The sequence below is a fragment of the Silene latifolia genome, chromosome X, assembly GCF_048544455.1.
Source record: "Silene latifolia isolate original U9 population chromosome X, ASM4854445v1, whole genome shotgun sequence".
Taxonomy (NCBI): Eukaryota; Viridiplantae; Streptophyta; class Magnoliopsida; order Caryophyllales; family Caryophyllaceae; genus Silene; species Silene latifolia.
Window position 1 is genome coordinate 312,897,202 of NC_133537.1, and position 13,912 is coordinate 312,911,113.

Here is a 13,912-nt window from a genome sequence, read left to right on the forward strand (position 1 = left end):
TCCTAAGAAACAAGGTAACAAACACTTGGTATGCAAACAACAATAATATGAGAGGAAACTTGGTATAATCCTACAAGCTTCACCTTTTCTCAAAGTATGACTCTTTTCTCTCTAAATTCATTTACCCAACAACAATCCTCAAGCAATTGATCACCACTATCTAAGCCAACAATGATAATCTTACTTAAACTACAATTTCCAACACTAAGCCATGTAAGAATTGTAGCCAAGAACATGAAGAGCACAACCAAGAGGAAAGTAAATGTGATATCAAAAGAGCATGTCTAAGCCAACAAACCCAATGATATAAAAAATTTCTACTCACAAAGATCGATAATTTAAGCCAAGTTAACAACAATATGAGATGCTTCAACAAGATATCACAAAAGTAAGAAACTTTGCAACAATCAAGCAATAGATGAATATTAAAGAGGCAAGGGTAATTACTTCTTACAACAAAACATTCATCATGACATTCAAACTTAGAAATTGAAATAAATGAAAGATTAGAGAATAGAGAGTCAATACAATGATAAAGTTGAAGACTTGAAATGGATTACACCAAGTAGAGAAGGATTTAGCCTTCCATAGTCTTCATAAACCCAAAATACAAAGAAAGATTACAACATGTATGAAAAAGTCTTCTAAAATGCTACAAGATTCAAACCCTAAATGATGAGATTAGATGAGATGATATGATGTTCTAATATCATTTCAGGTCTTTTCACTCTTGGGTATATATAGGGCGTCACAAAACCTAAAAAGATTTCCACTTAAGAAGCCCAAAAGAGGATTAGAAAGCCCCGTAAAACAGAAATGCGCAGGCTACGCCAAAAGTCTTCTTGCCTGCGCAATCGGGCGCAAATGCACCCCTCGTTTGCGCAGCCTGCGCCTGGGCTCGCAATTTGGACTTCTAATTTCCAAGATACTTGACCTCTTCAATTGTTCTCAATTCTTCTAATCTTCACTCCTCACTTCTCCCAGCTGGATATTAGGCCACATGTGAGCCGCTTGTGCCTTGTCTTGACCGTTGAAAGGTTCTCCTTGACCCTCGTGTTCCGTGCATCAAAGTCAATTGTAAAACCGAGGTAAAATGGACAAGTTGCCACATCATAACCGATTATCAAATACTAGGATAAGCACACTTAAAGACCCATATTAAAAGACACGAGGGTGATAAAATCACCCTCTTAGACCGACACAAAACACTACTATCAACTAGTAAATGTATGTTTGTTTTAATTTCATATTCGATTTAGTTAACTTAATGCGTATATGAAAAATTTTAATCTCGAGTGTGTTATATTGTTATGGGACAATATCTTATGGAGTGAATGAGATGGGATAAACCCAGAGATTTACAGCGAGTAAAGTCCGAGACGAGCTCCAAAAAAGATAAAACAACAATACAACAAAGATCATAACCACCAAAACAGAGAAATACAACAAAGATAAAACATGGTGACCTTAGTAAAAACAATCAACTACCAAGACGAAGAGTCGTTCGTTGCACTATCCATTTCTCCTTCCACGTACAATTTCAACCCTTTCCGGTTATTCAACCATTTTTCTAAGGTGTAAGGTCGATTTTCTTTCCATGCTTTGCACCACAACCCAACCCTCAAACATACTTTATCTGTTATACACGTCCAATTGGGTGACTTGTTCTCGAAGAAAACTTCATTTCTCAATTCCCAAATAAGAGTAACTATAGCAATGAAATATACTTCCCAAAGTCGTCTTTCAAACCCAACAAAATGAGAGTCATACCACATCAGAAAGGCATCATCAACCTCCAAAGGACAAATCCATGTCTTATCCCAAGCATCACTAATACTCGTCCATAGCTGCAAAAAAAATTCACAATGCAAAAATAAATGACTTCGAGTTTCCAACTCTTCACGGCAAAAAATACATCTTATCTCCTCCCAAGACATCTCTTTCCACTTCAATATCATATCCTTTGTATTCACCATTTTTCACATATTTATACCTTTGGTGGTGCAAGTCCTTTCAAAATTTGGTTGGATCAATGTTTCTGATCTAAATCATTGTATTTTAATTTATAGAAGGCGTCGACAAAAATTTTAAACCTGTAACATCCTATTTTATCAAAAGACCAAATATGGCATTCATATTTTTCCTTTTCATTTTCTTCCGATTTTTGTAATAAATCATTTTAAATCATTACTCTTTCTCCACTTCTGTAACAATTGATTGGTAGTTCGTTCCAAAAAAAAAAAAATCTAAACCAAAAAGAAAAAATGGAACAAAAAGGGTGTAGAGAAAATCTGAATGAGACCGTGCGTGGGTGCATTTTGCTCTACCACAAATAATCGTATATACTCCCTCCTATTCAATATAAACTTGCCTATTTCTTTTTCCGTCTATTCACAATAACTTTCCTATATTTACTTTTTTAGTAAGTGTTTGTATGGTCCAAATTTAATTGTATGGTGGGTAGTGTATTTGTGTGGTCCAAATTTATTTATATGGTAGGGGAGTGTGTTTCCTTAATTTTTGTGTCAAAATGAAATGAGAAGTTTATTGTAAATAGGAGGGAGTACAATCTTATCTACAAAGTCAATTGAACAAAAAAAATATTGACTAGGTAGGAAGTCAAAGTAAATATTGTAATATTCTTTTGTAAACCTTAAAAAGATAACTTGCTTTTTTCTTTAATAAGATAAGTTTAAATATGATTAAAAGACTTTCTGAGGGATTCATAGATGTAGAAGACTGGAAGGCAACAATCCTAAATCGGATTATGTGCTCAATTTATGCTAGATTCTCTAATTTAGTACGTTAACGTATGACTTGGGGGCAAGTCTCTTGTAAAAGATTTACAATACTGTAAAACATTGTAAAACTATTACTAATAAAATACTTAGATGTCCTTATTAGCATATTAGAGCATCTCCAATGGTTAAACAAAAGGACTTGCTTGCAAATAAAAAAGTTTTCAAGCTACTTGCTTAACCATTGGAAAGACTTTTACATGTATCTTAGCTTAAATTGATTTAGTAGCAAATCAAGTAGTAGCTCAAATGGGCTCTACAAGAAAAATCTATTCAATTAAAACAACACTTAAATATTTTTAATTTTCATTTTCTAGGTAAAATAAGTAAATGTATTAATTAAAAGAGTGTTGTGGAAGGTAGTTGACATATAGTGCATTTAAGCCACAACACTAAGAAGAGCTTTATTTGTAGTAGTTTGTAGGCTTAAAAATATTCTAAAGAAAATCTTACATTACAGCGAAGGTAAATTTAGAAGAAAGAACTACTTACTATGTGGATCTTTCTTATAGCGAGTTAGTAAAGGCCAAAGGGTGTAATTAACATACGTATAGTAATTATTGTCGATTTTACAAGTGGTCATTATGTGCAACCGATATACAGTATACAAGAATTATGGCATATTTAATGGTATTAAAATGAGTACAATAAAGTAATATATTCATGCAGATAAGATGTAGACGTGATACACTGGTACACTCACAGGTCACTTATGATCCAATAATAATATAATTGTTCTAAAATCAAAAGTCATCGTTACCACTTACCACGTTAGTTAGTGTGAACATGTTTTTTGTTTTTTGTCTCAACTGTGGATGATACAATGGTAGCTTGGTAGGAACTTCACGACTTGAATTGTAGATTTGTAGTAGCCAATCACAACAAAGACCTAAATAAATAATTGAAAATTAGTATAAAACTCTATGCACCGTATATATAATATTTTGTTTTTTTAGTGCATTATTTATAAATTTTAAATTAACCCCGTGAACATATTTTTTAGCCTAACTTCTTATCATAAAATGTCATTGAATTTTTATCGTAAAATTCTTTAAAGAACAAAAAAAAAAAATTCTGTATCATAAATTGACTGGAGAATGTAATATATTAAATCTTACAAATATGTACATTTAAAAAATTATACCCATTTTTAACTCATCATACCTATAGTATATATGCTAAAAATACTAAGCCTAATTTAGAAAATATTTTTTAGGCGGGAAAATAAGAGTTTCACTTATTCATTTAGTAAATATATGAGATATGAGATGAGATTATTATCCTTAAAATTTAATTACGGTTTTTTTAACCTATGCCCACTAGACATAGGATAAGAAACCAAAATAGGACTATATTATTTACTCTTATCAATAATTGAACCTACAACCTACTTTTTTAATTAAAACTTAAAAAGGCATTTGATATATTAATAGTGATATATTGATATGTATTACGCTTAATGAGTCGGTTTTTTTAAGATGTTCATATCCGTCGTAAGTGCTACTTGAGATGGGTCATATAATATAATAAGAAAAAAAAAATTGTCTTAAATGTTAAAACCGCTTGAAATATTGACGCGGTATTTGCATTATTACTCCAAGAAGTTAAGTATTGCTCCTTAAATACACACGCGTTAAAACGACCAACTAGAGTGTAGGCGGATATTAGAAATATGAATACTCCGTAGTAATTCATTTATTCACGAGGAGACAGAAGCCTGACACGTCGTTGTGAGTTTTGTCTATGAAATGTGAATGATATGAAATAGTCACGTGGGTGGTTTGAAATAATAATTGTACCATATATCCATAGAAAACGACTCTCGCCAAAGTTAACCAAAGACTTGCAAGTCGTTCTAAACAAATTAATTAGTTTTTGTTGACTAATACACAAATACTTGGCCTACAATAGTTAGCCTCGTGCTAATAAAGACTTTGATATTTTTAAGTCTTTGTATATTGATATATACTCGTAAGTTTGTTATTTCGTGCCCACTAGTCAATTATCCATTCAATTTATGGAATTTTAAAATTAGTATATTATTCATTTTTGTATTTGTCTTTTTCATTCTAAAATGTGTAATATAAGACTTTTAAAAGACCCTCTCTATAAAAAAAATTGTCTAAAAATTATTCTTATAAGACGATTTTAAAATATAATTATTGTAAAACTACATTTTATTTATTTAAATAGTCACATAGAGACCTTGTAGCACTGATTAATAGTTAAGTAAAATAACTGGTTTTATAATAAAACTTGTGTAAAACGGTTTTACCTAAATATTTGTAATTGAATTATACAGTTTTTTTTTAATTACGAAAAATAATTTATCTAGAAAGACTCTTAATATGTGAGATATTGAAATAGCATGTACTTGGTTCACTAAACCTAAACTAAACTAAAATTAAGTTTACAAGATGATGATCTAGTTTTAAATATGTTACTGATCTCAGTAATCAAATATTGTATAAATAAATTATTTTTTTTGTTGTCCACATTTCTCAATTATCTACCTAAATGATCAAATTCCACAAAAATATACCCCATAATTACTTATAAAACCTAAATTTGCCTTATACATACACTTAATCTGGTAAAGTTAAAAAGTTCCAAAATATACACCATATATCTAGGATAAACAAGTCTCACTTCCTATTCCTCTGAAAATTTTAGACAAAATAATTGGTCTGAAATGCGATTTTGCGATCTAGAATAGAATCCATCACAATTCACACTCTAAGATGATTATTGGCAATTAACATGTGGCGACTAATGTGGAGACTAAATATGTGGTGAATCGTACCAAAAATGGCATGAATTAGTTTCGGCATATGAACTGATAAGGTTTGGTCCCCTCGATCCCTCGTGGAGGGTGGTGACCCGTCTTGTTTCATTAAGCCTTGTGTATCACGTTCCCAAAACGACAAACTACATTAAAGGACCATTCACTTATCGCATTCATTGATTCTCAAGTATTGCAAATTATTGGATGTGAAGCAAGTGGGGAAAACGATTTTTAAGTTTCATCAAAAGTAAAATTACCCCATTTTTCAAATTTTCACAAAAAATTTAATTAAAAATATTTTATATTAATATTAAACAATTGATTAAATACTAAAAATTATTAATTGCAACTTTACGAATTTCTACATAATTTACTAATCATTGAAGATCACTTTTACATACATATTTAGTAAATTATTTATAATTTATATAGTATACATACATATATAATAAATTGCCTATATACTACCCCCTCCAATTCTATGTATTTTTCCCTTGTTTGTGGGCACGGGAATTAAGGAGAAGAATAAAATAAGAGTAAAAAGTTGGGTGGGGTTTGGTAGTAGGAGAGAGGGATGAATAATTATGAGTTAAATAAGAAATGGTGGGGCCAAAACATTAAGGAAAGTAATAAAATATGAGTAAAAGAGTTGGGTGGGGTTTGGTGATAAGAGAGAGAAATGAATAAAATAAGAGTAAAAGTTTCCAAAATAAGAAAGGGGAAGAAAACCTGAATAATCCGTTTTAGGAAATAAGGAAGAATATATAGAGTAGGAGGGAGTATAAAATTAAAAAAAAAAAATTCTCATTATTTAATATAAATATAAAATATAAATATAAAAGTTCTAGAATTATAAACAAAATATTTTATATTTGATAAATTGTATTAAAAGTGATTTTAATATAAGAATGTGGTGAAAAATAAGAAAATGGTGTTGAATTTCACTTTTGATGAAATCTAAGGGGCTTGATTTCTCCAAATGAAACTTAGAGCATCCGCAAAGGTGAGGCTCCCCATATCTTCTATTTCCTTTTCTTATTCGTCCACCTCATTTTCCACTAACTTTTCCACTTACCCTCCCCATTTCATAATTACATTTATGCAACAATGGGGTTCCCCAATTCACACACAAAAATTTGGGAACTTCCCCAAAAGTAACACAAATTGCCTTACTTTTTTTTTTTGGGAGCTCCTCTAAAAACAGTGGAACCCCAAATGTTGGGGAGCTTTGTGCAACAATGAGGAGCCCCATATGAGGAGAGAGAGGACATATGGGGAGGCACCTCCCCACCTTTGCGGATGCTCTTATGGGGCCTAATTTCATAGTTGAACAGAGTTAAAAGGCTTAATTATCACTTTCGCGAATATCAATATAAATTGTACGGAGTACTCAGATATACTTCATAGACCTGTCAAACGGGTCGGGCGGGTCGGATCCCGGGTCGGGTCAGAATACGGGTCGGGTCGAATACGGGTCAGGTCGAATACGAGTCGGGTTATACGGGTCACAGGTCAAGAAATAATCTCTAACGTCTTTTTTAAACGATTTTTTTAATTAAAAAACTATTTTTTTAAAATGTAAATCATATTTAAAATTAATATTTTAATCATATTCAACGTTTACATTAATTATATTGACATAATTATTAAAATAAAGTTTTTTTTAATAATTATTTTATTATTAAATATTATAAAAGTTATATAAAATTAACTTTTTAGTTGTTTTTGTAATTTTAAATAATAAAAAAATATTTTTTTAACTAATTTTTCAAATATAATATATAAATATTAATATTTTAATAAAATTCTTGATTTGCCTTTGACCCAACGGGTCGACCCGTTCGGGTCGGGTCATTTCGGGTTCGGGTCAAACGGGTTGCGGGTCGAAAAAAACCGTGTTTGTAACCCTAAAAAAACGGGTCGGGTCGGGTTTGTAACCCTAAAATTGTTGAGCTTAACAGAATAATTATTAAGCTCAATAACTTTGTAAAATAGATCAATAACTTATAAAATAACTCAACAACTTTGTATAAGAGCTCAATAACTTTAACGCGATTATACAATGTTATTATACAACTGATTGTAGAATAATATTTGTACATATTCAGTGAGTAAGTTAATAAGTTATCATTAACTCATCTCTACTATTGTACCTGATTTTCGCCCAACCTAACTGTGTTTAAAGCGTAGTACACATTTTACGCGTAACCTTTATTTACTGACCTCGACTATTAATTCATCGCATTAATGAAGGGGGACTATCATTGTACGTGCGTGGGAACAGTGCAGCAAGTTGAGCAATCAATATAATCGTTTTAAGACATCATTGCGTCTTGCTTCAGACAACTAATTTTGGTCTTAAATAAGATCGACAACATGTTATCATTTGACAATAAAATATTTGTATTTTCTAATAACATATTACCATTATTTTTCCCATTATTTTCAGGGTAAAAATAATACATCTAGTAATAACATTTTGTTGATTAAATGGTTACATTCTCTTAAAAAATGACAACATTTTGTAAGTCTTATTTCAGACGGGAAAATTGCCCGTCTGAAATAAGATTTTGCGTTAAGACATATATATCGTCTTAAGGTTAAAACACATCAACTAGTATACCTTTTATATAGATAAGACAAGTGTTTTACTAATTGCACCGAGTCACCTCCTCTAATTATTCTACATTTAAATTCAAAATTATTGAAAGAGGGTCTCCCAGCCGGTAGGCCGGGTACCTGCCATCCGGCCAGAAGTTCTTCCTTGCTCCCTCTTTACCTCCTTGATCTTCGTGCGTGATAACTTGCGTGTTTTCACCCCTTATCGACCAAAGTGAACCTACAAGTCAACGATAGGAAGTAGAGGCCGACAAAATGGGAGAAATGCATCTAAAACAATAACAAATCTCACGAGACGGGGTCAAATAGGTGAAAGAAAAGGGGAAAAGTAATACAAAATCGGAACATCAATAACACATAGTTCCGTCTCTTAAGATACCATAAATATCTTGTATTGTAATTATCTTATGTAATCTTTGTTGTTATTTGACAGACTAAATCGCACACCTATTAAAGATAAACCAACTGGTCTAAACTAATGTAGTAGAGGAAGTCGGGATCGTATCCACAGGAAGACAATTGTGTTATATTTTGCAATTCTAAGTCTATCTGAGTCACAAAATTCGGTGGTTGATTGGTTTTATCTATTAACTAAAATAGCAAGCAAGAGAAATTAAATTAAGGAAAAGGATTATAAGAGAAAAGGCTAGGATTTCGGGTCATCACGGTGAACAACGATCAAGGTAAGGTCAACGATCGCCATAAATACGGGCTTGGGATAAAGAAAAGGTCCTTTCGGTCCGCTATTCGCCCTAGAGTACTAATCTAGCTTTCGCTCTAATTAGGATGGTCTATTGTTTTTAGCAGGTCTAACTTCTTCCAATCTCTCGATCTAGGTCGAAATTTCTCGGGTCAAATAATCAATTACGTCGACGTAACCAACTAAATGCTATTAGATGCTACAATTAACAACACACACACACACACACACACACACACACACACACACACACACACACACACACACACACACACACACACACACACACACACACACACACACACACACACACACACACACACACACACACACACACACACACACACTCCGTATATATTAATGCCAGACCTAATCACCTAATTAAGACCGTCTTATAACCATTACTTCCCTAATCCTAACAAGGGAAATTTAGCTACGCATAATTGAAATGAATAACTCAACAATAATAATAAAGTTTGAATTAAACATAATGACGAGATATAAACAACGATCCAGCATAAAACTTGCAACTAATAAAGAAGAATAATGAGAGTAAACAATAAGAATTAACAACTTGAAGAACGAGGATTAATTAATTACCGAAATAAGGAAGAAAGATTACAAGTCTCAGATCCGGAATTCTCGAGTCAAAGAAACGTGCAACGTTTTTGATGGGGCATATTCTGCACCGCTGACCAAGTCAACATATTGAGCAAGGTCAAAGATATCCACAGCAAGTCAACGACTTAGGCAGCCTAGCCGATGCAGCCCATCGGCTGTCGGCTGGGTCTCGGCATGGCAACCTGCCCGGGACACATACCCGCGTACTCATATCCAAGACCCCTCGGCGGTGAGTCAACGGGGCCCGCCGGCCTGCCATAGGTCCCTCGGCCGAGGGGTAGATCGATCTTTCCACCGCTAGCCACTTGGCCACTTGGCCACTACGTGACAAAAGGTGAAAGTCTATAAATACTCCTCAACCTTCATTGAGGAAAGGATCCGAACTTAACCTAAAAGACACTATTCATCCGGTATAATCTTCCTTATCTCTCTACAATATACATTGATCAAGTAACAACTTATCCCTTAAGTTTACTGACTTGAGCGTCGGAGTGAGTACGCTTGGCACAAAGCCAAGCCCTCAGTTCGTTCATTGTTGCAGGAGAGGCCGAGAGGAACGATTAAGGAAAGAAGGATTCAACCAAAGACGACATTCTACAAGCTACGAGTGGTAACGAATATCTGCTCTGGAATTACACCCGGAACAATTGGCGCCGTCTGTGGGGAAATCGCTACTAGAAGCTAGTCACATTCATTCCCAAACAAAAAAAAAACAACAACAAAAACCCACCCAAAAAGCTAAGAAGATGTCGAAACAACAAGACGCAGTCGTGACCGACGAAACCGCATTCTACCAAGATGATACCTTCAACAATTCTGGAGTCGTGCAGCCCTCCACCGGCGGAGTAATCCAACCGGAGTTCGGGATGCCAATAATACCAGACACGCCGCTACCCGCCAACCAGGTCACCATCATGGGACATGTGGTTGACGTAGCAAAACTAAAAATGCTCCTGGACCTAATTGGTAATACGCCTGCTCACACTGTCACGCCGACAAGAGCGGCGGAAACCGTCCAGGAGACCAGGGCCCAAAACGTGACTCCGAGAAATTTGAACGGAGCACTAGGAGAAGCTGATCCAGCCAAGTCGCCGAGGGAGCCCAAAGTGGGCGTAGTAGACCTAAGTCCTTCCCGCACTCATGGGAGGACAGCGTCCCCGCAGCACGAACGAGGCTTACCCCAAAGGAGCGAGGAGTCCGACTCGGCGAGTTGGAGGAGAAGTCCGAGTCGAAGAAGGAGTCCTTCCCGCTACGAGGGGAGGAGCCGGATTAGGAATGCGAGGAGCCGATCGCCGCGTGTCGTTCGACACGTGGTCAGACAGCCCCTCAGCGCCTACGTCCTAGAAGTCCAGGTGCCAACTAAGCTCAAGTTGCCACCTCTATCATACAAAGGAGATAGTGATCCAGCCGACCACGCCGAGGCTTTCGAGTCTTACATGTCGGTATGGGAGCAGCCCGATGAGGTCTGGTGCCGAGTTTTCCCAACAACTTTGCATGGGATGGCTCAAAGTTGGTACAAGGGGCTTCCCGAAGGCTCGGTATACTATTACGCCGACCTAAGGGACGCCTATCTAGCCCAGTACTCTTGCAATAAGAGGAGGGCCGTGGAGACGTCGGACCTCCTGACTATCAAGCAGGAGGGGGGCGAGTCTCTACGAAGCTATGTGAAGAGGTTCGACGGAAAGGTCTAGCAGATTCGAGAAATTAATCCCGAACTGGCGGCTTTCGCGCTGATGCAAGGCCTCCCAAGGGGAGACCTAAAAAATGAGCTCATCAAGTGCGGAGGCCTGGGCTTGGACGCCGCTAGGAAGATGGCCGACCAGGCCATCAAGGTAGAGGACTATCACAAGACCTGGGTAGGCCCCAGCGAGGCCGAGCACTCAGAAAAGAAGAGCCGCCGGGAGGACAACCCGGATGAAAGACGCCGTGACAACAACGGGTCACGGTCCGATGAAAGACGCCGTGAGAATAATAGGTCACGGTCGGACAAATCTGCCAGGAAACAGGACTCGACGGGCGCCGGGTGGAGTTCAGGAACGTACCACCAGAGGCGGTATAATGATAAAACCCCTCTCGTCGTATCAGCCGCCGAGGTCTTCGCCCTGAGCAAAAACGAGGGCCAGAAGTGGGAGAGACCCCCCAAGCCAAAAAGTGACGGTGACACGAGCCAGTACTGTGAGTACCACGGCCACACCGGCCATTTAACCAACGACTGCCGGCATCTGAAGAATGCCATTGAAGAGCTGATCCGGAAGGGGAGCCTCGGCAAGTACGTTGCCAAAGGCCAAAAGACTGACGCCGGCAGTTCAGGTAAGAAATCCGTCTTCGAACGGATAGGAGTGATCCATGTTGTCATCGGGGGCAACGAGAACGGAGGGTCCGCTCATGGGCACAAACGACACCTGAACGAGCTATATCAGGCCATCAACTTTGTGCCCAACACAGCGATCCCCGCTTCCAACATCCCCGATATGACCATTGGAAGGAAGGACTACGAAGGAGTCATCGCTCCTCACAGCGACCCACTTGTAGTCAATTTGGACATATCCAACCACCTGGTCAAGAGGTGCCTGATTGACACAGGCGCGTACACGAACATCATGTTCAGGGAGTGCTTCCTCAGCCTCGGCCTGAAAGTCAAGGACTTGAGCCCCTGCACCAACCCACTATACAGCTTCTCTGGGGCCGGCCTGGTACCACTGGGATCAATCAGACTCCCGGTGACGTTCGGCGAAAGGAATGCGGCTAAGAATGTCCTAGCTGAGTTCGTGGTCATCGACGGCTCGTCCGCCTACAACGTTCTCATAGGCCGAGTCACCCTGAGCGAGGCCGACGCAGTGATGTCCATCCGGGCCCTAACACTGATGTATGTCTCGGACCGGGGGGAAGCGCATAAGCTCGTCTCCAAAGACGAGAATGACGAGGTGGTCAACGTCCAGATAGGCGCGGAGGATGCAACATGCAATCCCTCAAAGTGGCAAAGAAATCAGAGAAGGGGAAAAGTCTGTCCTTACAACAGGAGGGCGACCTCATGGATGTAACTAGCGGCTGACTGGGAAGGTGTGGCTTTGATAAACCATTAGGACACTGGTAATCTCGGGAAAACTCTGTGTAGCGGCGGAGGTGTCCAAAACAGCTGTGGGCACCCCGACGCATGTTTTTATCTAATGAAAAATCGTCCAAGTCTTCCATCAAAATGTTCGTTTTCCCCATAGTCGCTAGGAAGCAGCAGACGCCGGCTCACACTGTCATACCGACAAGAGCGGCAGTCTTTATCAGTAAGCAGACGTCGGCTCACACTGTCATACCGACAAGAGCGGCAGTCTCCATCAAGGAGTAGGCGCCGTCGCAGTCACCCCAAGTAGTAGACGCCACGGCAGTCACCCCAAGAGGTTTGACGCCGTCGCAGTCACTCCAAGTGGTAGACGCCACTAGATCTCCATCAAGAAGTAGGCGCCGTCGCAGTCACCCCAAGTAGTAGACGCCACGGCAGTCACCCCAAGAGGTTTGACGCCGTCGCAGTCACTCCAAGTGGTAGACGCCACGGCAGTCTCCATCAAGAGGTTTGGCGTCGTCGCAGTCACCCCAAGTAGTAGACGCCACGGCAGTCACCCCAAGAGGTTTGACGCCGTCGCAGTCACTCCAAGTGGTAGACGCCACGGCAGTCTCCATCAAGAAGTAGGCGCCGTCGCAGTCACTCCAAGTAGTAGACGCCGCGGCAGTCACCCCAAGAGATTTGACGCCGTCGCAATCACTCCAAGTAGTAGACGCCACGGCAGTCACCCCAAGAGGTTTGACGCCGTCGCAGTCACTCCAAGTGGTAGACGCCACGGCAGTCAATAACAAGGAGCACACGTCGGCTGACACCGTCACACCGGCGAGAATGGCAATCACCCTCAGGAAACGAACACCTCGACGGTCACGACCAGCGCAGTTGATACTCGCAAAGCGATCAAAACGCCTTAGAAGCGTTACACAATTGAGGAACGCACTCTAGACTGCCTCGGCCAAGCCAAGGCGGAAACAAAGGAGACGCCAAATTAATAACATGAGAAAAACTCAGACAAAGACAAGAAAAGACCTCGGCCAAGCCAGAGGCAAAGTGAAAACGCTAAGTACAGATTGAGACGCTCAACTATTAGCACAAGAAAAAGGAATGAGGTAAAGACCTCGACCAAGCCGGAGGCAGACGAAACGAGCTCTTATTAAAAATGTTCAACAAATTACAAGAAATGCAAACGACGGCCGTCCCCATAAGGGTCAGCCAAAAGACAACCTACCAAAGTTGTACAAAATACAAAGACAGAAAGGCAAAAGGGTACAGATATCATCTCCCTATGTCTGTTGCTGCTCGCCATCAACAGCGGTAGCAGCATCTCCTTCGATGGG